Here is a 20,963-nt window from a genome sequence, read left to right on the forward strand (position 1 = left end):
AAATTGAAAAGTTCCCTACAAATGTTAATGCTCTGTTCAAACATACAAGACTGTTTCTAAGACATGATATTTGTGCAGAATTACTTCAAATCTAATAGGAAGGAGAGAGGGAAAGATTGGGAGATGTGGAGAGATGGGCATGACTTGTCCTGTTGCCAGCTGTGATGGGATGCACCTATAACCTCCACACTTGGGAGTTTGAGGCAGGAGGATCAGGTTAGCCTGGGCTACATAGTGAGACTGCCTCAAAACAGAGAGGAAAGCAGGACTGGGAAGATGGCCCAGTCAATAAGGTGCCTGTTATGCAAACAAGAAGAACTGGGTTTGGATCCCCCACACCACCCACATAAAAGCCAAACAGTGGTGGCATATGTCTATAACCACTGGGCAGGGGAAGTGGGGGTGCAGGGTATAACAGAAGCATCCCTAGGGCTCACTGCCCAGCCAACTCAGCCAAATCTATGTTCCAAGTTCAGTGAGAGACCCTGCCTCAAAAAACTAAGGTGGAGCAATAAAGGAAGACCCCTGTGCTGGCTAGTTTTGTCTGCTTGACACAAGCTAAAGTCATCTGAGAGGAATGAGCCTCAGTTGCCAAAATACCCTCATAAGATCAGGCTGTAAGCAAGCCTGCAAGTCATTTTCTTAACTTAGTAACTGATAGAGGAGGGCCAAGACCACTGTGGCCACTGGTCTGGTGGTCCTGGGTTCTATAAGAAAGCAGGCTCTGAACAAGCCATAGGGAGCAGGCCAGTCTCTCAGTGTCTGCTTCTAGGTTGATGCCCTGTTGAGTCCCTGCCCTGACTTCCTTCAGTGATGGACTACAGATGTGAAAGCGTAAAGCAAAGAAACTCTCCCTACCACACAAATAGATACACACACAGAGAGAGAGAGAGAGAGAAAGAGAGAGAGAGAGAGGGAGGGAGGGAGGGAGGGAGAGAGAGAAAGAGAGAGAGAGAGAGCTTGCTTTTGGCCATGGTGTTTTATCATAGCAATAGTAACCCTAATTTAAACAACACTGTGGTGGTTTGAAAGAAAATGGCCCCCATTGGGAGTGGCACTATTAGGAGGCGTGGCCTTGTTGGAGGAAGTGTGTTCCTGTGGGGGCAGGCTTTGAGTTCTTATTTTTTGGTTGTGGCTGAGCTGTCCCTCCAGCCCTGCTTTGAGTTCTTGTATGTTCAAGCTACGCTCAGTGTGTGACACACAGACCACTTCTTGCTGCCTGTGGGTCAAGACGTTGACCTCTCAGCTCCTCTCCAGAACCATGTCTGCCTCTGAAACTGTATGCCAGCCCCAATAGAATGTTTTCCTTTATAAGAGTTGCTGCGGTGACACACCTTTAATCCCAGCACACAGGAGGCAGAGGCAGACAGATCTCTGTGAGTTTGAGGCCAGCCTGGTCTACAGAGTGAGTTTCAGGACAGCCAGGACTATAAAGAGAAACCCTATCTCGAGATAAAAGGAGTTGCTGTGGTCATGGTGCCTCTTCATAGCAATACAAAGTCTCACTCGTGCATGTGCATGCACACGACAGACAGACACACACATGTGTTAAGCATAACTATTCGTCTTATTATAGATGACTTTCTCCATACCAAGGTAAAGGAAATGATTAAGTGTATTAGGACATTTAAGTCCATAGTTTTGTTCTGTTTCTCCATCTTGCAGAAAGAATCTGGGAGATGGCAAGGCAAGTCCTAGGACTCGGAGATAACCTAAACATGGAACCCTGGCACCCAGGCACCTGCCCTCAGTTCTAATCGTCAGTGCATGTCCTCTGTTGAGTAGGATAGAAGGGCTATCTTTTTGTTCTTGCCCATGTCAAAAACACACTGATTTGTCTGACGCGTTTGTTAATAATCGTCGCAGATTGATTGCACTGTCCATGAGGTGCTATAATGAATGCATTCTCATACGTTTGCGGGTGTGAACTGCTCCCCTGGATCACGCAGAGAGATGAACGAAACAGTAGCAGTGGTCACAAAGAGCAGCCTCCAATAATTGTTTGCTTTCTTTCCAAAGTGACATCGTTGGAGTTTCATACTTCATTTTATATACAAATTAAGGTCCCTGTGGGAAAACAGCCTTCCTGTGAACAGCTCTCCCAGTTACAGGGGAAAAAAAAAACAGTTAACAGTCAAACCCTTGGGGACATCATTTAATATTTGCAGCATTTCACACAAGCTTCCGAGACTCAGGTCTTCCAGGGGAAAGCTAATTTATACCTTCACCCGTCAGACAAAGCAAAGGTGAGGTCAGGCGTAGGTATCTGTCATCCCTCCCCTGGGTGCTCACAGGTCCCTTGGGCAAGGTGGAATCAAAGTGTCTCAAATGTTGGAGGTCACAGACACAACACTGTCGGAAGAGCGCAGTCTCCTCCCCCACAACTGGGTCTCGTGCCCATATATCTTCATGTTGCCTTTGTTTCCACTTGAAAAATTACATGCGGTTGGTTTTGGTTTGCCTTCATTTCCCGTTCTTAAAACACGATTTCCACCCACCAATGTAAAATGCGATTTATGTCCAAAAATAATGGTTATTTGTTGCTGATCATGTTTTAAAAAGGCAAAGCCCTTAACAGAAATGCAGGACAACAGGTGTCCTGCTTAATGGCCATGTATCTCCCCAGCCCTGTCAATTCAAATCATGTCTGGGCTCTTTATCTTTGCACTGGAGTTATTTCTCTGGGACACCCAAGGAGTTCTTTGCTCTCTGGCACAACCCCTCCCATGTGATAGGTCCCAAATAAATTCTCCTTGATTTGATTTGATCTACAGATGCTGTTTTCAATTCTTGTTATACTCAGCAATACAACAACATTCTGTAAATTGCAGCTCAAGTTTATACCCCTGGGCTTCTGACCTCCGAGGGCTCCCCTGACTTTTTATGACTTGAGAAATAAAGCAGACCTCCAATCCAGAGAGGCCTCCTGTTTTCCTGAGTCCTCTTGAGATCTAGGAATGACTTAAGAAAATTAGGCCTATGATGCCAGTACAGTATCAAGACAGCAAATGAGTGTTAAAATGGCATGCAGCTTATTAATTGAAATGATGCCTAATTCAGGTAGATCTTCATTGCGTGTTTTTAATAAAATTGTTCCTTTCTTGTGCCACACTGGATTTAGTCTTCCTTCTGTGGATTCCTTCACCTCTTATTAGGCTTAGGAATTTTCTGTAATCAGCCTTTCAGATCAGACATCATTTATAAATATGTAGCTATATGGCTTTAAAATAAAAATCATTGTAAAATTTTTAATCTTTTGGTTATTTCCTATTGTTAAGTAAATAATAGGAATACATCAGTGAGGGTTAGGATTTTTTTCTTACGTATATTGATTTATTTATTTATTTTGTGTGTATGTGTGGGGACCCATGCCACAATGCATGTATGGAGGTCTGGGAACAATTTGCAGGAGTCATGTGTGTAGGCCCTGGGGATGTGATCTCAGCCCATCAGGTGTGAGAGTAAACACCTTTACTCTCTCTGAGCCACCTTGCTGACCCAGGATATACTGCAGTTTATTTTGTTGTTAACTCTTATTTGATGTGTGAGTGTTTTGCCTACCTCTGTATAGACGCACCACATATATGTGCAGTGCCTGCAGAGGCCAGAAGGGGACATTGGATACCCTAAAACTGGAGTTACAGGTGGTTGTGAGCAGCCTGGTGGGTACTGGTAACAGAACCTGGATCCTCTGTAAGAACAGCAAGTTCTCTTAACTGCTGAACTATCTCACCAGCTCGTCCCCCTGGTACACAGTTTTAAAATAATAATAATAATTAGCACCATAAGCAGCTACCTCTTCCCAGCCCTGGAGTTCCATCCTCTGGAGGTGTGCATTTCTTGCCTTTTTTTTTTTTTTTTAATCTATCCTGCTATGTACCTTCCACATTCCTAAATACTATTATTATACAGCTCTTTTCTGATTTGCTGATCTCAGATGTTATCTGCAATTTTGAAACTGGAGGACGCAGCATTCCTAACGCCAACAGCCCTCGCCCTCCCTTCATGTTCCCAATATGATATCAGAGCTTTTCATTAATTGATTTCGGGATCCGCATTATTTTAATATGTAAACACTTACCATCCAGTCACTTAAAGTTGGCTAGTTACATTCTGTTTCCGTGGCTAGTTACATTTTGTTTCCGTAGCCAGTCACCCAGCACTTGGGAGGCAGAGGCAGGGGATCTCTGTGAGTTTGAGGCCAGCCTCATACATAGCAAGTTCCATGACAGTCAGGGCTACATAGAGAGACTCCGTCTCAAAAAGGAAAAAATTAAAAAATATACTTGTTTATTATTTGCTCCTGGCTTTCCTGGAGCTAGCGACTGTTTTAGCCTTTCCCTGTGGTTACAATTCAAAGTTGCTGCCCTTCGTTCTTATCAGTCTTTGTAACAGAAATGTAGCGTTCTGCCTGCTGTTTTCTTCCTAGTCAAACGTCAGCTGATCCCTCGCTTCCATCTTGTTCTTGGAGGATCTCTGGTAGAGACCTCTGCCCTGCCTATTCCAGGCTGGCTGCTGTGTCACTCTGTGGCTCCCTTTCCTTTGTCAGTCCCATCTTCAGGATCCAGTTTAACTTCCTTCTGTGATGCACTCCCTCATTCTGGTGGCATCCGGAGACGGGCTGCAGGCTGTCAGTTTCTGGAGACTGCCTGTGTGAAAAACTGTGTGTACTTGACCAGGAATTTTCTTACACTTTGGAAGGTGTCGCTTCATTGGCTTCTAGCCTCCAGTGCTCTTGGGCAGAACTTGGTGTGTCATCCTTGCCATTGGCTCCTGATGCATAACCTGTGTGTCCCCCTGATTCAGGATCTCTTAGAATAGTCTCTCATCCATTATTTCTGAAATTTCACTGTGATTGCCAGCATGTGAGTCTTCACTCGTGGAGGGCTCTTTTCACTGAAAAATTCTTGTCTTTCCTTTTCAGATATTTTATTGTTTCTTTCATTATTTTCTCCCCTCTGTTTTTTTGTCTTATACTTAATCGGTCCTATTTTCCTTTTCTTACTCTTTTTGCCCAATATAAGATTTCTTCCATTTTGTCTTCCAACTGGCCTGTGTGGTTTGTTTTTAACTTTAGCCACCATTAACTTAATTTCCAACTGTCTTTCCTAGGTCTCTAATTGCTTCATATTAAGCATCCTTCTTAATGGTCCCAGTGTCTCTTCCTCCCTCTCGGAGTATAAATGATGTCTTGTTTGTTTGCTTTTTAAAGTCTCTTTTCTGTGCCCCCAAATTAAGCATTTCCTATTTCTTTTGTTTTGTTGTACATTTTAGTCTTCTCTTTTACATTGGAAACCTCTCTGTGGATGTCTGGTGATCTTATATGGCCACTCATATTTCAAACTGAGTTGCTTGTCCCCTATGTGTGGGAACCCGGATTTAATCCCCACCATCTGTGTCTCAGAGCAGAGTTTTTCAACTGGAGGCCTTTATTTAGAGTCCAAAAGCTTAGAATGACGGGACACTCAGCCGGCTTTGCTGAGAGTCCCTCACACCTCAGCCTCTCTTCTCTGAAGACAGATACCTCCCCCTCCCCCAGAAAAGGATCAGTGAAATTTCTGTGACTGCTATTTTGCATCCTTACCAAGGATCTTGAAGTCTTGTAGCAAAAGGAAGCCAGCAGCCCCAGTGTTCAGGTGTAGACTCTTACCTAACTCACCTGTTTCCATATGGCTTCTCACTGTCCACCGTATATCATAAGATCTGAGACCTTCCTCAGAAATCAAACTTCCTGTGTCAGACATGGAAAAGGACGCTTAGGAGGGGGAAGATGACTGATGTGCTGAAGTCAGAAAACTTGACTCCACTTTTCACTTCACCACCGGTACCTTGTGTCACCCTGGATGAGTCGAACTGGCCTCCGCACTGCCTGGGTGGGTGGCAGTTTCTCTATCTGCAAAGTGAGTGCCTGGTTTGCTTTATCACTGCCTGAGAGCCCTGGAACCTCTCCCTCTGAGAGTTCTGCCTTATAGAAAAGCGAGAGTATGTGATGAGAAGAGATTCGGGAGGCTCCTTCTTGGCAGGATTGCCTGCTCCTTAAATCATGCTGCATGTGGTTCGTTCCATGGATGTCTTACCTTGGTCACTGGGATTTGCTGCTCGGAGCCCACATCAGAGCCTCCAGCCTCACTGACCTTCCTTTTATAAGTGCTATACAGTTGGTCCACGAGAGTCCCGGCAGTTCCACATCTGATTCAGGGAGGTGGTCCAGATCTTCCCCTCTTCTCCGATGCCATCTCAGAAGCTAAACATTCTGGGCAACTCCTGGGCACAAAGATTCACTGTGCATCCAATTAGCAGTGTTGTGTCAGTAGCTATGCTTAGCAGAGGCAGAGGTTAGGGTAGAGTTCAAAAACAATGGCGTTTGGGGCTGGGAAGATGGCTCAGTGATTAAGAGCATGTACTAGCTAAGTTCCCAAAACCCAGGTTTAATGATTCACGGCCCCTCTAACTCCAGCTCCAGGGGACGCAGCGCCCTCTTCTGGCCTCTGTAGACACAGACACACATATCAACACATAATTTTTTTGAGTTTAAAATCATGGAACTTAGATTGGAAAAATCTAGACTTAAATTATTCTAAATCTTGATTTTTTTAAGGAAAGTCTCACTCACTATTGTAGTTCAGATGGCCTCAAACTTGCCCTTCTCACGCTTCAGCCGACTGAGTGCTGGGATTATAAGCGAGCCAGCTGTTTGTATGAAATTCAGACTAGAGCTATGACTACACTGTTATATGTTAGGTAAATGTTTGTGTAATGAAATACAGAAAAATTGAGTTGGGGACTTTGGAAAACCCGAATTTATGTTTTGTTTTTCTCATCAGCTGTACCAGGGTTTGGGTTTCAGCTTCTAGAAGCTGGATTAGTGAGGTCTCAGAACCAAGGAAGCACTTTACATACCCTAAACTGTCACCCAAACATAAAAGACAGATATCATCATCACATGACTGTTGTAAGTGTTTGATCAGGAAGCCTGAATTTCCTGCTGCCTCTCCTAACTGCTTTATAACACCCAGGCAATTCCACAGTTACAGTTGGCTTTTCCAGAAAGACATTTTAGTTCTTTTTTTTTTTTCAATCCAAAACAAATGAATCCTGAACCAATCTACCTTAGCCGTCCAATATGTGCAACCTCTTTTGTTCATGAGCAACCTTAAGGTAATAAACCTGTATGCCCCTGTGACAGAGAAAATGTTGGAAGGAAAATGGATTTCCATCTCAGACTTCTAGGGTGCTGCACCAAACAATAGCAGGGGGAAAAATTATTCAGGTAAGCACAGCTGACATGGGCTGGCATGTAATACGCTGCCCACCTCGCCAGGCATTATTACTTACGTAGCTGCCTGTGAGTCAGGCTGCTAGAAAGAGCTACTCTGCCTTTGCCAGACATACATTTTAGAGAGTTTTAAATAAACTTATAGAGTGATACCAAGCTGCACGTCTTTTAAACTTTGCTATTTCATCCGTCTATACCAAGTGCCGGGAAGCAAAATGGATGTGCCTTCAGCTTCCCATCGTCCTGGAAAATGAACCAGTCCACTTAACAATAAATAGTGGTTGGCTCCAACACACATGACTGGTCTAGTGAAGAAGAAAGGAAAGTTGAGCTTAATGAAGTCCAGGGTCCGTGTCCCTGGGCACAGACAGGAAAGGACGAGTGTTTTATAACTGTTTATTGGACTTAATGGTAATAAATCCCTCACTTGTCATGCACTAACTTTAATGTTTTCATTGCTTGGTGATTTAGGTTTCCCTTTTCACATTGTAAATCACGCCTTCGCAGGGAACAGAGCAGGCCGAGTGCCTGCCTTAATGTCTGTAATGTTCAATAGGGAGAAGAGTGTTCTTTCTCTCTCCCAAATGGCTTGACAAAAAGACGCTTCCCCTCATCATGATACACTGCTTACTAAACAAGCAGTAAGGACAGACAGACAGACAGACATACCCAACTGAAGTGTCACAGAAGAGGGCAGGTCTTTGTTCAGATCAGAAGTTCTCAACCTGTGGGTCAAGACCAACAGAAAACACCGATATTTACATCGTGATTTCTATCAGTAGTCAAATTACAGTTATGAAGCAGCAATAAAATAATACTATGGTTGGGGCTCACCACAGCATAAGGAAGTATGCCAAAGGGTTGCAGCATTAGGAGGGTAGAGAGTCCTAGGGAAAGGACATGTCTCTGTGGTAACCTTCCAACTGTATTTGGTCCTGGAGTTTAAGGGGTGGGTCCCCTTTTTTGTTCCCCTTCCCCATTTGCTGATTTCAGAGCCCTTGGTTAATGAGCTGCACAAGTACATATTGAGATTTTCTGTTTTAATTTTGCAATTACCTATTGGGTGATTTGGTTGGAAACTTTGGGGGTCTGGAAACTTCACCCTTATCTTCTCATCCTAGCTCTTTTGCCTCAAAAAGCTCAACTCACAACTTGCTTGAGTTTTGTCAGAGGAATCAAGAAAGATTTTAAGTCTCGAATTTCTAAGTTTAATAAACAGGGAGTTGATTTTGATGATTGTTGCCCTAAAGGTTCATCTACAGAGTGCACCAGGAAAAAAAAAAAGTCAAGGAGCCTGCTGTGGGTGAGGTCTGGCTGGGGAGCAGCCTTTGGTCCAGTAGATGATACATACCAGGTCAAAGGCACATTGCGAAGATCATTGCTTTCCCATCAAGTTTCTCCTGATGGGGTGTGAGAGCTCTCGTTAGATCATCCACCCTGAAATACCCTCTAGAGAATCATGATAATTAGTTCCTGACTCTTCTTTATTTTCTGCTTTGTTTGCTTTAAAAAGTTTTCTCAATGCCGTCATCTGCCAATATCTGAGAGTCTTTTACTGGCGAGACATGGAATGGACAAAATCATGGTCCTTCGATTCCTTCTTGAAAGCTCTTGTTTTGAAGAGTAAGGACACAGACCCCAGCATCACTGTGGTGATTACCACCTATGCTGAGTAATCATTTATTCATTCAAAGCTTGTTCCCATTTGGCATTTTCCTCCCCGGATTTCAGTTTCCTCTGAGTACCATCCCACGATGCTTTCCTGGAGACAAGTAAGGTCCAAGATGAAGAGCACCGGTGTGCCCCAGTCAGGCTCCAAAATAGGACTCCAAAATACACTTCCTGGGGCTGGAGAGATGGCTCAGCAGTTAAGAGTGTGTACTGTGTTCATGGGGAGCCCAAGCTCAGACACTTGTAACTCTAGCTCCACAGATCGGGTGCCTCTGCCTTCTCTGGATGCCTGAACCCACATGCACATACCCACAGCCACACACAAGCAAACTTGATAAGAACGGGCGGTGGTGGTGCACACCTCTGATCCCAGCACTCAGGAGGCAGAGGCAGCTAGATCTTTGTGAGTTCCAGGTCAGTCCGGTCTACAGAGCAAATTCCAGGACAGCCAGAGCTACACAGAGAACCCCGTCGTGGGAGAAAAGCAAAACAAACAAAAAACAACCTTTTCCCCTCCTAAAGCCCCTGGCATTTCTATTTTTTCTCTAGTTCCCTTAGTCCTCCCTCATCCTCAGCACTGCGCCCCTCCGCTACTTCCTCTCTGCTCTTTGGCTGTGTCCCTTTCTTTCCCTTTTCCTTTTTTTTTTTATATACTTTCCTGTTTCACATTACCAACCCCTAAATTAAAGTAGTAAATATACAGCAGAACAAAAATTACCACTTGTGGCTTGAAAATGATTTATCTAGCAAATATTCACCCCCATATTGCCTTCTTAGACCGAGAGTCCCTTTAGGCAAGAAGTGGTTTTCGGTTCAGTTTAGCAGAAATGTATCCGACACTTACTGTGTGTATACCAGACCCGGGGACACGGAAAGAAACAGGTGTGTAAAGAATGGCCTGTGCTGCCCTCTATCAAAGGGACCACACTTCCCACCGGCAGCTTTTCTTTAGGCTTCAAGAAATTAGTCAGCATGGACCTCGAGTTTCCTGTGTGCTCTCTTAATCTTAAGGGTCCTTCTTAATCTTACATCGACCGGACAGCTAATCAAGAATATGCCTTGCAATGAGCCTCAGATATGTACATGGTCCAAGTCCCCTTAGTACCAGAATCTTTGTCACACTGCCCGCCTTTCACCAGGCACTGATGTCCTTGCCAGCATGTGTCAGCTCTCTTCCCTTGGGTGCAGGGTCTGTGTTCATCCTCCTTCTTGCTGTCTGCTGTCTTGGCCTACGGCTATATTCTTTTCCCCCAGGAATAGCACCTTTTCTGTATCCTGCTCAAGGCATATGTCAGACTTTACATGGAACTCGGGCCTCATACAAAACTAAGCAAAGTTGTACTCATAGAGAACATTACAGTAAAGTTCATGGTCCCTGGAAGCCCAGACTGTCACATAAAACTTCACTACGGAAAATTGTATTAGAGCCCCGAATAGGAGTGTGTGACTTCACATGGAGAAAACAGAGAACGCTGTGCCCATTCACACGGCTTTGAATGGGATCTTCCTATTCAGGAAGTGAGCAAAGACTAGGCGGTGTAAAATGCACACTCCTGAAGGCAGAGATTGCTATTCATCGTGCCCAAAATGCTGGGAAGTGAAAGATTCAGAGAGATGAAATGGGAAGGTTGCTGTAGCATGAAAAATAAAAGACCATAATATGTCACCACAGGTTGTATACAACCAAGTGTTTTGAGGTGTTTGTTTGCAGAGGGGTTTGCATTTCTTAAGTGATAGAGAATCCTGGGGGGAGGGGCTTTAAACAGGAATACAATGTGACAAAACTGGTCCAAGTTTTAGAGAGATGACTTCTGGCCACAGTGTGTTAAACAGATAGGCAGTGAGCAAGTTAAACGGTGAGTTCAGCGCCAGAGGAATTGGGTAACTCTGTACCTGTGACCCCAGCACTTGAGCAGACACAGGAGGAGCTCACATTCAAGGCCAACCTGAAAGAGCGAGGGTGGATCCAGGCGAAACGCTTTCCTCTGTGTCTCTTTTTCTGCATTTGTGGGTTTTGCCTTTTCTGGTTGTTGTCACTAATACCAGGAGATTTTAGATGTTCTGTTTTGTGCTCGGAATCGAACCCAAAGTGCCAGGCACACGCTCTACCACAGACGTGCATCCCAGTGTCTTCACAGATCAGTGGGTAGTATGGAAATGGATTGGAAAATGAAATTTTGTCATCTGTCAGTAAAGATAGGCTCTCAAACCCAGTGTAGTGGTGCAACCCTCAATCTGAGCACTCAGGAGGCAGAGGCAGGTGGATCTCTGTGAGTTCCAGGCCAGCCTGGTCTACATAGTAAATTCCAGGACAGCCAGGGATACCAGGGAAACCCTGTCTCGATAACCCAAAAGGCAAACAAACAAAAGGATGCTCTCCATCCAATGATGTGCGCATGATGGTGCCTGTCCAGCCTCAGGGTGGGATGAAAATGTACTACAAGGCTGATAAAGCATACAACTGAACATTTCTAAACCTGCTCTTCCTCCTTTTTAGAAAGACAAGGCAATATAAAGGCTTGCAATGTGGACTGGTACCAAGACTCCTGCTCTACACTGTCACCACTTACTGGGGTTTAACTTAGGAGACTTCAGGTCGTCTGCGGTTCCACCATCAACGAGTTGCTTTTCTTACCACTGTGATAGCACACATAACAACTTAAGAGAATACGGCTTACGTGGACTCACCGTCTCAGAAACTTAGAACATTGTGGTGGGAAAAGCATGGCAGAGTTCATTGCAGTGGGAACATTGTGGGCAAGAGAAGCAGGAAACCAAACCAGAAACAAGGTTGAACTATCACTCCGCAAAGGCCCACCCTAGAGCACCCAATCTGCCATCCATTTCTAAAGGTTCCATAATCTTCCCTCCCCTCCCCAAACAGCGCCACCATCTGGAGATGAAGGACCCTTGGGCCTATGAGGGACATCCCAAATTCAAACCATAATAGGAAATAAGGACGGGTTCCTAAGACAAAAATGAAGTTGTGGGTTCTGCGTTATAGACATCAGAGCATTCCTGGTTTGGATGGCATAGTCTATGGCCTTTTCCATGTCATAACATGTCTGCAGGCATCCACATGTCCAACTCCCTTCCATGGATCAACTGCACTTCTGAGGGAAGCAGTTTTTTTTTTTTTTTTTTTTTTTTTTTTTTTTTTTTTTTTTTTTTTTTTGGGGTTTTTTCCTACGGAAATAAAGTGCTTTGGAAATTCTTGATTGCATCAATTATGAAAGTGCAGATTTGTTTAGTGACTACAGACTGCAGCATAACTAAGATAAATCATGACTTCCTTTAATTGGCTTTTCTCCTTAAAAAAGCATATCAGAATGCAAATGAGTGATATTATTCTAGAGAAACTTTAAATCTGTTCTTATTCTAAAATGATTCAAAATCCATGCCCTTCAACTAATCAGAATGTGTCAGGATACCGTGAATGAGAAGCAACAGTCATATTAAGTTAACCATTCTTTAAGATGAATTGCCCACACCTGCTGGAGGTAACATTCCACTTGGTGTGTCCAGGCTAGAGCTAGAAGAGCTTTGTTCTAATCTTTCCCCATGGGTAAAAAACCCTATGGGAAGGGAAGATTTGAGAGAGGGGCAGCCCCAGACATTGCAGGCCTTTTCTGTATTTTTTGGTAAGAAAGTTCTTCACTCTCTGAATATTCAGCATTTCCGCAAAGCACCTCAGATATTTCGTTGTTGATGGAATTCTCCCCAAAAAGAGATCAATGTGTATGTTTGGCTCATTAATCTTTTTAAACTAAGATCTCTTCCTGGACTAAACTGTGCCCAACATTTCCAGATGAGCTGTAGTGAAATGTCCTTCTAAAAGTGTGTCCTCTACAGCCAGCAGGGGAAGCCTTACGAAGGTCATCTTATGTTGGTGACCATAGAGTTTTTTGAGCATTCCATGTTGCTCCTCTAATGTGTGCCTGCAGTCTAATCTTGTGTGCCCTGTTACTGGCTCTGAGACTTTAAGTTTGTTCCATGTGTCTGTTGACTCCTTAGAAGGCATACAACTAGAAAGTGAAACAACCTTATGGACCATCGAAGTACAAAAAGTATTAGCTAAAATTTCTTAAAATATAGGACCTTAAAGGTGCATGGTGGCACATACTTCTAATCTCAGCATTCAGAAGGCTGAGACAGGAGGATCACAAAGACTAGGTCAGTTCTCACTACATCACAAGACCTGGGTCTCAAAAACAAAAGCAAACAAACAAACCCAGAATGCCATCTGTGGCGACTAGTAACTGTGTTATTTTATCATTGTGTCTAAATCCATCGCCTTGCTCAGTTGCCTGGCTTCTTCCGGGTGGAGTTGAGCTTGATTAGCCATGCTGTGCTCACTCCCTGCCTTCGTCTGCACTGGGCTGTTTCCACACAAACACATCCATTCAGTCTAAAGCCACCTGTCAAGTGCTTTCTCTGTCTTTGAATCCTTGACGTCCAAAGTCAATTGGTAATGATTTAGGCGTGTTCACCTTTTGTGTGTTTATCTAAATCCCTTAATAAGCAAAGCACAATGGCAGGAAAATGTGGTGGGTTGAGTGCAAGACCAACTCAGCGGGACGACGGAAGGTGAAACATTCCGTGAGTGTGCCACAGAGAAACAGAAGAACCACCAAACAGCTTCTCTCTCAGCATCAGGAGGTGCACAGTTCTTGACATATACTGTCGAGGTAGCACAGACAGACTACCATTGGCTGGTTCCCAAAACTTGAGAAGGGGGTGATGGGGGTAAACCCAGAAAAACAACAGACTAAGGGCAAGGAATAATGAACTTAGTAGAGATGGCCACAGGGACTAGAGAGATGGCTCAGCACAGCACGGGCTGTTCTTCCAGAGGACCGGTATTTAGTTTTCAGCGGCTCACAACTGCCTGTAACTCCATCTCCTGGGATATTTAGTGCCCTCTGCTGGCCACTTGGGATTCCTAAAAATGCATGCCATATATAAATATATACATGTACCTGCATATAGACATACATTTTTAGTTTAATATTTTTAAGAAGAAAGTATGTGTTTTTGTACAATTCATCGGGCAGATGGATACCTGAAGTTAGTGAGTTGGGATTAAGATGGCACCTGACCATTCCCAGCCTTCAAACACCAGATTTTTCTAGTCTCATCCAGCTAGACCCCCCCAGTGCCATCCACCTTACCTGAAAGCCATCCCCTGGTAGCTATGGGTCTTTAGGCTTGGGTGGATTTGGTTTCTTTTCATGACAGTTGTACTTGAATTAAAAGGAAGAAGAGTGATGAGAGAAATCCTCAATTTAAGTTGGGAGAGAACTGAAAAGGCACACAGAGGCACAGAAGCATGCACGTGTGCACACGCACACACATGTGCGCACACGCGCGCACGCGCACACACACACACACACACACACACACACACACACACAACTTTCTTTCAAAAATCATTGGTCTTTCCAGGTTGAGTTAGCAAGAGGCCAAGCCCACTGCCTGTGGTGGTAGTTAGTGGCACCTGGTTTGTTCTGCAAGGGCTGCAGCGTTTTTGCAGGGGAACCGTGTGGTTGCCTGTGCTATTAGCCTTGTGCTGAGTGTTGCCAACAGATTTCTCCAATTCTCTTTTCTCGGTGGGCTAGAACAGAGCTGGTTAAATAGGCCGTGACGCACGTAAGCTCCCATGTCTGTTTTATTGACTGCTTTATGGAAATGTACCACACTCCAAGGGTCCCCATTGTTGTTGCCATGAGTGGCTGACTGAAGAATCACATTTAGCACTGAGAGATGGAGTCCTACTCTGTCATTTTTTTATGGCAGAGTTGGTTTCGGGGTGGGATGTAAGGTTGTAGAAGGATCTGGATGAAGAGAGAAGGGTGTCTGAGAATTTCGTTTATCTTCATTTGCCATGGAAGATAGGCAGCCATCACTTCTGAGTCACGCACTTCTCTGTTGATCTTATCTTTATGGCCAAACATCCTTCAGCTAAGTGAATCTTTTCTTTATGTGAGTTGCTCAGAGAGGTTTAGTTAAGTGTACTGGTGGAGAGAGATTGTGACACTAATGCAATTCTGTTTTGTGCTGATACAATGTGATACATGTGCAGGTTTATGCAAGAGGACCATTTATTACCAATAAATTGAAACAGTTTCTACTTTTTTTCATTATGAAGGCTGGTAGGTTCTATTCAGGTAATAGACCAAAACATTTTATACTTAACTCTCCATGGTTTTACCTTTTGAATGGCGACTTGCACAATTGTTTATGGCTTCTTTCTATTTTTCCTGCCACATGGAAAGCATTTACACTCTCTGTAAGGCATATCGCCATTTGTTAGACAGTGGGTGTGAACCCGACAGAGGAGTCTCCTGCCTCGCCTGCCGTGGTTTACCTAACCATGAGCATTCCCAGGTGGCCACTTCTTGATCAGGGCCCTGGATGATGCTGCAAGAGAAGACAATGAAAGGGACACAATAACTTCCAACCTTTGTTTCATAGATTTAGCTGACAGGTCAGAGAACTAATGAGGCTGAGTTTAGAGTCAACTCTACATGGACAACAACGAATAATATTGAACTCACAGCCATGCCTGTCCAGTCAACCAAGTAGAGACTGATTGGACTTGCTTGCCTATTTTTTTCCCCAATAAGCATTCTTAGTTTCTTCTATAATACCGCCACCCCCCACAGTGCATCAGGGAAACCAAGTGAGATATTTCCCAAATACAAAAACCCTCTAATGTGCGAGAAAGCAACACACCCATCTCTACCTGTTTACACACAAAAGCATAGCATGTAAAACCCATCCCCAGCCACACCGCACTTCGGGATCTTGTTGGTGAACAAACCAAGTAAGAAATTCAGCAACTTGTTCGAGGGCCCAGATTTTAGCAAGCTGAGTCTGACTCTGGGGGAGAGGAGGTGGGATGGCACTCTCTCTCCCTGCAGGCCTAGAATTAGTGACTCGGAGTTCAGATGTCTCTGCTGCCATTATGCCTTTGTTTTCTTGGTGGTGGTGTTCTTGGGTTTCACTTGGTGGGGAGAGAAAAGCCTCATGCTGATAATGTACTGAAAGTAAATGAAATTAAATAAGCGAAGCAGTGCTCATCACTACTTCCTCCCCCCTGGGTAATTCAATTCAAGCTCTGTCTCTGATGGCAACTCACAGGGGCTGTCTCTGTCACCCCGCTGGGGCCTGGAGTCTTAGCATCTAAATAAAAGTTTCACTCAAGCATTTTTTATGCTCCTGCCAGCAGGATCAGTAAGCTGGTGTGGGCACATTAATGTAATATTCATACACACAGACTCTCCCCGCACACGAGGCGATGTCTTTCCATTTTCATAATTATAAATGTTCCATAAAATGGCATTTAGATTTGCATTTTATAAAAAAGGAGCTTTGAATTCTAATAAGACTCTTAACATGTCTTTTATGATTCAGACTTTAACAAGAAACTCTCTAAGTTTAACAAGACCTTAAAAAAGATGAAGAAACTTATAGCAAGATGTGGCTTGGGGGGCCCTGCCTCTCTCAGCCTCGCTGTCTTTCATTGGAATTTGAGGCCTCCAGGAGCAATTTTTTGAACTGTTCTTCAGAGAAAAACCTCCATCTGAGTGTTTTCCCTGTTGCCAGTCTTCCGCTCACATGACCTCCCTCCCACCTGAAAAAGAACCAGGGGAACTTGAATTTCCAGGCACGGGGGTGATAGGGTAGGAAAGCCCTAGAAAATGAACTTTCATTTGTTGTGGTTCATCTCAAGCATGTATCCCAAACCCCAACACAGTTTACTAACTGTAAAACCTACAAATGAAAACAGTTGCAGAGGATGGCCAGCCTGGTCTATATCGTGGGTTCCAGACCAGCCAGGGCTATATAGTAAGACCCTGTCTCAAAAACAAAGAAGGAGAAGCAGAAAGGAAGAGATAGAGATGAAGAGAGAGGAGAGAGAGAGAGAGAGACAGAGAGAGAGAGAGAGGATGGAAGGAAAAGATTTTATGAACAAGGAAGTTGACAAGTCAATTTAAAAAAAACACATAAAGCAAAAAAAAGAACCCTGATTTATTTTTAGATGTGTGTGTGTGTGCGCACGCACGCGTGCGTGTGAGCACGCGCACACACATGTACATGTGAGTGCAGATGAGTGTGGAGGCCTCAGGCATCGGATCCCCTTGAATCTGAAGTTATAGGCAATTGAAAGCTGCTGAGCCTGGGTCCTGGGAAGCAAATTCCAGGTCTCTGTAAGAGCAACACACACTCTTAACCACCACGCCATCTCTCTGATCTCCAGTTCATGTTTTCGGGTTTCTAAAGAGTTTTATTTTTATGTGATAAGTGTTTGCACACATGTATGTATGTGTACCCTATAAGGGTGCGGTACCTCCAGAGGCCAGAAGAGGGCATCAGAGGCCTGGGACCAGAGCTACAGTCTGTGAGTACTGTGAGTCCTGGGAACCAAGACAAGAGTAGTGGGCAGTCTTAACCACAGAGCCATTGCTCCAGCCCTATGATATACATTTTAAAAACTATGCTTGAAATAGCTCAGGATCAAAATGGTCATCTTAATTGTGGGTTGGGTTTGTGTGTGTGTGTGTGTGTTTTGGGGGTGCTGGGAATAGAACTTAGGGCTCATACATGCTAGGCAAGCACTCTACCACTGAGCTACATTTCCAGGTCAAATACTTTATTTTTTAAAAAAGCAAGTGAAGTGCGGAGCAAAGCATTGCTTCATAGCCACTGCTGAGTAGATGTTAACTATTGTGAGGTTCAAAAATGACCATTGGGCAGAAAAAGGTGGTTTCACCCTTAAGTTTGAAGACATCCATCACACAGTGGCCCACTTGATTCATTTGTGGTTGTCCTTATTTTGTTATGTGGATTTGATTTGATTTTTTAGAGATTTATTTTAATTATGCGTATGTGGGAGGGAGGGGAAGTATGTGGGTATGAGTGCAGGTACCTACAGAGGCAGAAAAGGGTACCATCCTAAGCCAGGTGTAATGTCACACACCTTTAATCCCAACACTTGGGAGGCAGAGGCAGGCAGATCTCTGTGAGTTCGAAGCCAGCCTGGCATACAGAGCGTGAGTTCCAGGACAGCCAAGGCTACACAAAGAAACTGTCTTGTAGGGAGTGGGGTGGGGGGTGCCAACCCTCAATGCTGAGGTTATAGGTGATTTTGGTCTGCCTAATGCACAAACTGTGTATTGACCTCTAGTCCTCTGGAAGAGCAATGTACACTCTTAACCACTGAGCCACCTCTCCAGACTGGTTTTGTTTTTTTTTGGGGGGGGGGGTGTTTTGATTTGTTGTTGGATTTTTTTTTTGTTGGTTGGTTGTTGTTGTTTGGAGTTTTGGATTTGTTTTTGTTTTATTTTGAGATGGATCACTCTGTGTAACCCAGGCTGGCTAGAACTTTCTATGTAGAACATGCTGACCTATAAACTCACTGAGGTCTGCCTGCTTCTGCCTCCCAAGCAGTAAGATTAAAGGCGTTTCCCCACCATGCCTGCCTCGTTTGGGTTTTTTTCATAATGTTTTGTGTTTGTTTTTGTTTTAAGATAGGGTTTCTCTGTGTGGCCTTGGCTGTCCTGGAGCTCACTCTGTAGAATCAGACTGGCCTTGAACTCAGAGGTTTGCCTGCCTCTGCCTCCCAAGTACTTGGAGTAAAAGCATGCTCCAATACTGCCTGGTGAAATAACACTTTTTTGAGATTATAATGCAGTTATGACATTTCTCCTATCCCTTTATTCCCTTCAAATCCTCCCGTATACCAGTCCTTACCCTCCTTCAAAGTCACGGCTTCTTTTTTTGCTAATTGGTATTGCATTTGTGTATGTAATATAACCTGTACTGTCTGTATAATGTTACTTGTATGTTTGTTTTAAAGGCTGACCATTTGGCACTGAACAACCCGTTAAGGCCTTGTGGGCTTTTCCCTGACAAGTTTGGCATGTCTATTGGTGTCATTCTTATTCAGCTCACATTTGGGGCAGTCATGTTGGTAGTCTCTGTGTGTAGCTTCTGACATTACGAGGAAACACAATTTCACAGCAAAGTCCCTGGTCCTGCTCTTACATTCTTTCTGTCCTTCCTTCTGCAAAGTCTCCTAAGCAAACCTTGGGCGTGGGAGTGTCTTGTAGATGTATGCATTGAGACTGGGCTCCACAACTCTGAATTTTGATTGGCTGTGGTTTTCTGTAGTGGTCTCCGACAACTGCAAAGAGAAGTTTCCTTGATGAGGAATGAGGATTACATTCACCCATGGGATTAAGGGCAGATGTTTGTAGATTGCCGTTAGGGATTATGTTGGCTTAGTAAATTAGAGGTTGTAAATTCTCTGATAAACACAAATTTACAAGGACCAAGTAGTCAGCTAGGAATAATTTCCCTCTTGTTGAACAGGTTCTACGTCCAAGTTGCGAACTGTTGGTCACTGCCAAAGTGCTTGTGCCACTGCTGTACTTAGGGTATTGTACCATTATTATGGCCATCATTCTGGTTCATAAGCATCATGGCTGGGTAGGACTGTTGCTTGACTCCCTCCTTGGGAAGTTTCATTGTGTTGTAATTTTTTAGAGAAATAACATTTTTATTTATTCTTTGAAAATTGTATATACAATGTGTTTTCAATGACTTTCTTTATACACTTTGAAGTTAAACTGCAAAACACTTGGGTTGGAGGACTAAAAAGTAAATATTAGGCTTCTTTCAGCCCACTCTCTTCTGTTTGTCCTAATTCAGAAATGTAAAGTTGGGGCCAGTGAAATGGCTCTGCAGTCAGAGGTCCTTGCTATAGAGTCTGACTCCCTGAGTTCAATCCCCAGAACCCCCACATGGTAGGAGAGACTGATTAAACACACACACTGTCTCACACACACACACACACACACACACACACACACACACACACACACAAATAAATAAATGTAATTTTAAGGGTGTTTCAAAAAGTGTCAAGCTGGGCCGGGGGTTGAACCTCAGTGGTGCATACACTACAGAAGAAAGGAGAGGACCGGTGACAAGACAAGAGGGGGAGAGAAGCGGGAAATGCAAAGTTATGTTTCCCAGAACTTTGAGGGGAGCTAGACACAGGGGCCCACGCTTGTAAGCATTCAGCTTGTGGAGACAGAAGGCTTGCATGATCCAACACAGCTTAAATAAATAAAGAAAGAAATGCTGAGGCTGTTGTTCTTTCTTGTTTTATTGTTGAGAAGTCACTTCTTGCCTCCATGTTTTGCCCTCCCTTTCTATGATGCAAGTAACCCCCCCCCCCCCAGGCAGGAAGATGAATCAGGATCTTGGCATCTCAATAAATTTGTACCTAAGGAAGTGATTAAAAGCCAAGAATGTCACTGCAGTTAAAGGTTGATGTCAGCTCCAGGGCCTTTTTTTCCCCCTAAAGCTTCTATGAGTCTTAGACACACACACACACACACACACACACACACACACACTCCATACTTTGAAAAACCCAAGACCTGGTGATTTTTGCCAAATTCACCCTTCTCCATGTGAGCTTCATAAAATTTATATTTCCCCAGAGGGGCTGTCCAAATGAAACAGGCTGGAGCAATAGCTCAATAGGAAAAGTGTGGACTAGAGTTTTCATCTCTAGCACCCACATAAAAACTGGACAAGGTAAGACTAGCCTATAAGCCCAGCACTGGGAGTGTGGAGATAGTCACAGTTCCCAGAGTTCACCAGCCAGCCAGCACAGCCAGCATAGCCTATGGGTGAGCCCCAGGTTCAAAGAGAGACCCTGCCTCAAAAAATAAGGTGGAGAACAAACAAGAGAGGAAGACACTCAATTCAAACTCTGCCCCGCAAACACACACATATGTGTGCATTACCCAAACACACACGCACGCAAGCACAAATACGCACACAAAAATAACAGCAACAAAAACCAGGAGTGGCTACCTCTTTATTGTCCCTTGTGAAATGACTACATGCAGAGTAGGCTCTATTACTCATTAAAGCTTGTCCTTCCTGGTTGCTATTCATCTGACTTTTGATTATCTCAGTGTGGGTTACCCAATTT

At 44.0% G+C, this 20,963-nt stretch overlaps 2 protein-coding genes across 2 annotated transcripts in view; one reads left to right on the plus strand and one right to left on the minus strand.

Moving 5' to 3' along the window:
* The window catches only part of Cdk5rap3 (CDK5 regulatory subunit associated protein 3), a 720,787-nt gene that overhangs the window by 493,755 nt on the left and 206,069 nt on the right, over positions 1–20,963 (minus strand). The gene's annotated exons all lie outside the window — the stretch shown is intronic.
* Skap1 (src kinase associated phosphoprotein 1) overlaps positions 1–20,963 on the plus strand; it is a 282,052-nt gene that overhangs the window by 205,323 nt on the left and 55,766 nt on the right. The gene's annotated exons all lie outside the window — the stretch shown is intronic.

Source organism: Phodopus roborovskii, unplaced genomic scaffold, assembly GCF_943737965.1.
Source record: "Phodopus roborovskii unplaced genomic scaffold, PHOROB, whole genome shotgun sequence".
NCBI lineage: Eukaryota > Metazoa > Chordata > Mammalia > Rodentia > Cricetidae > Phodopus > Phodopus roborovskii.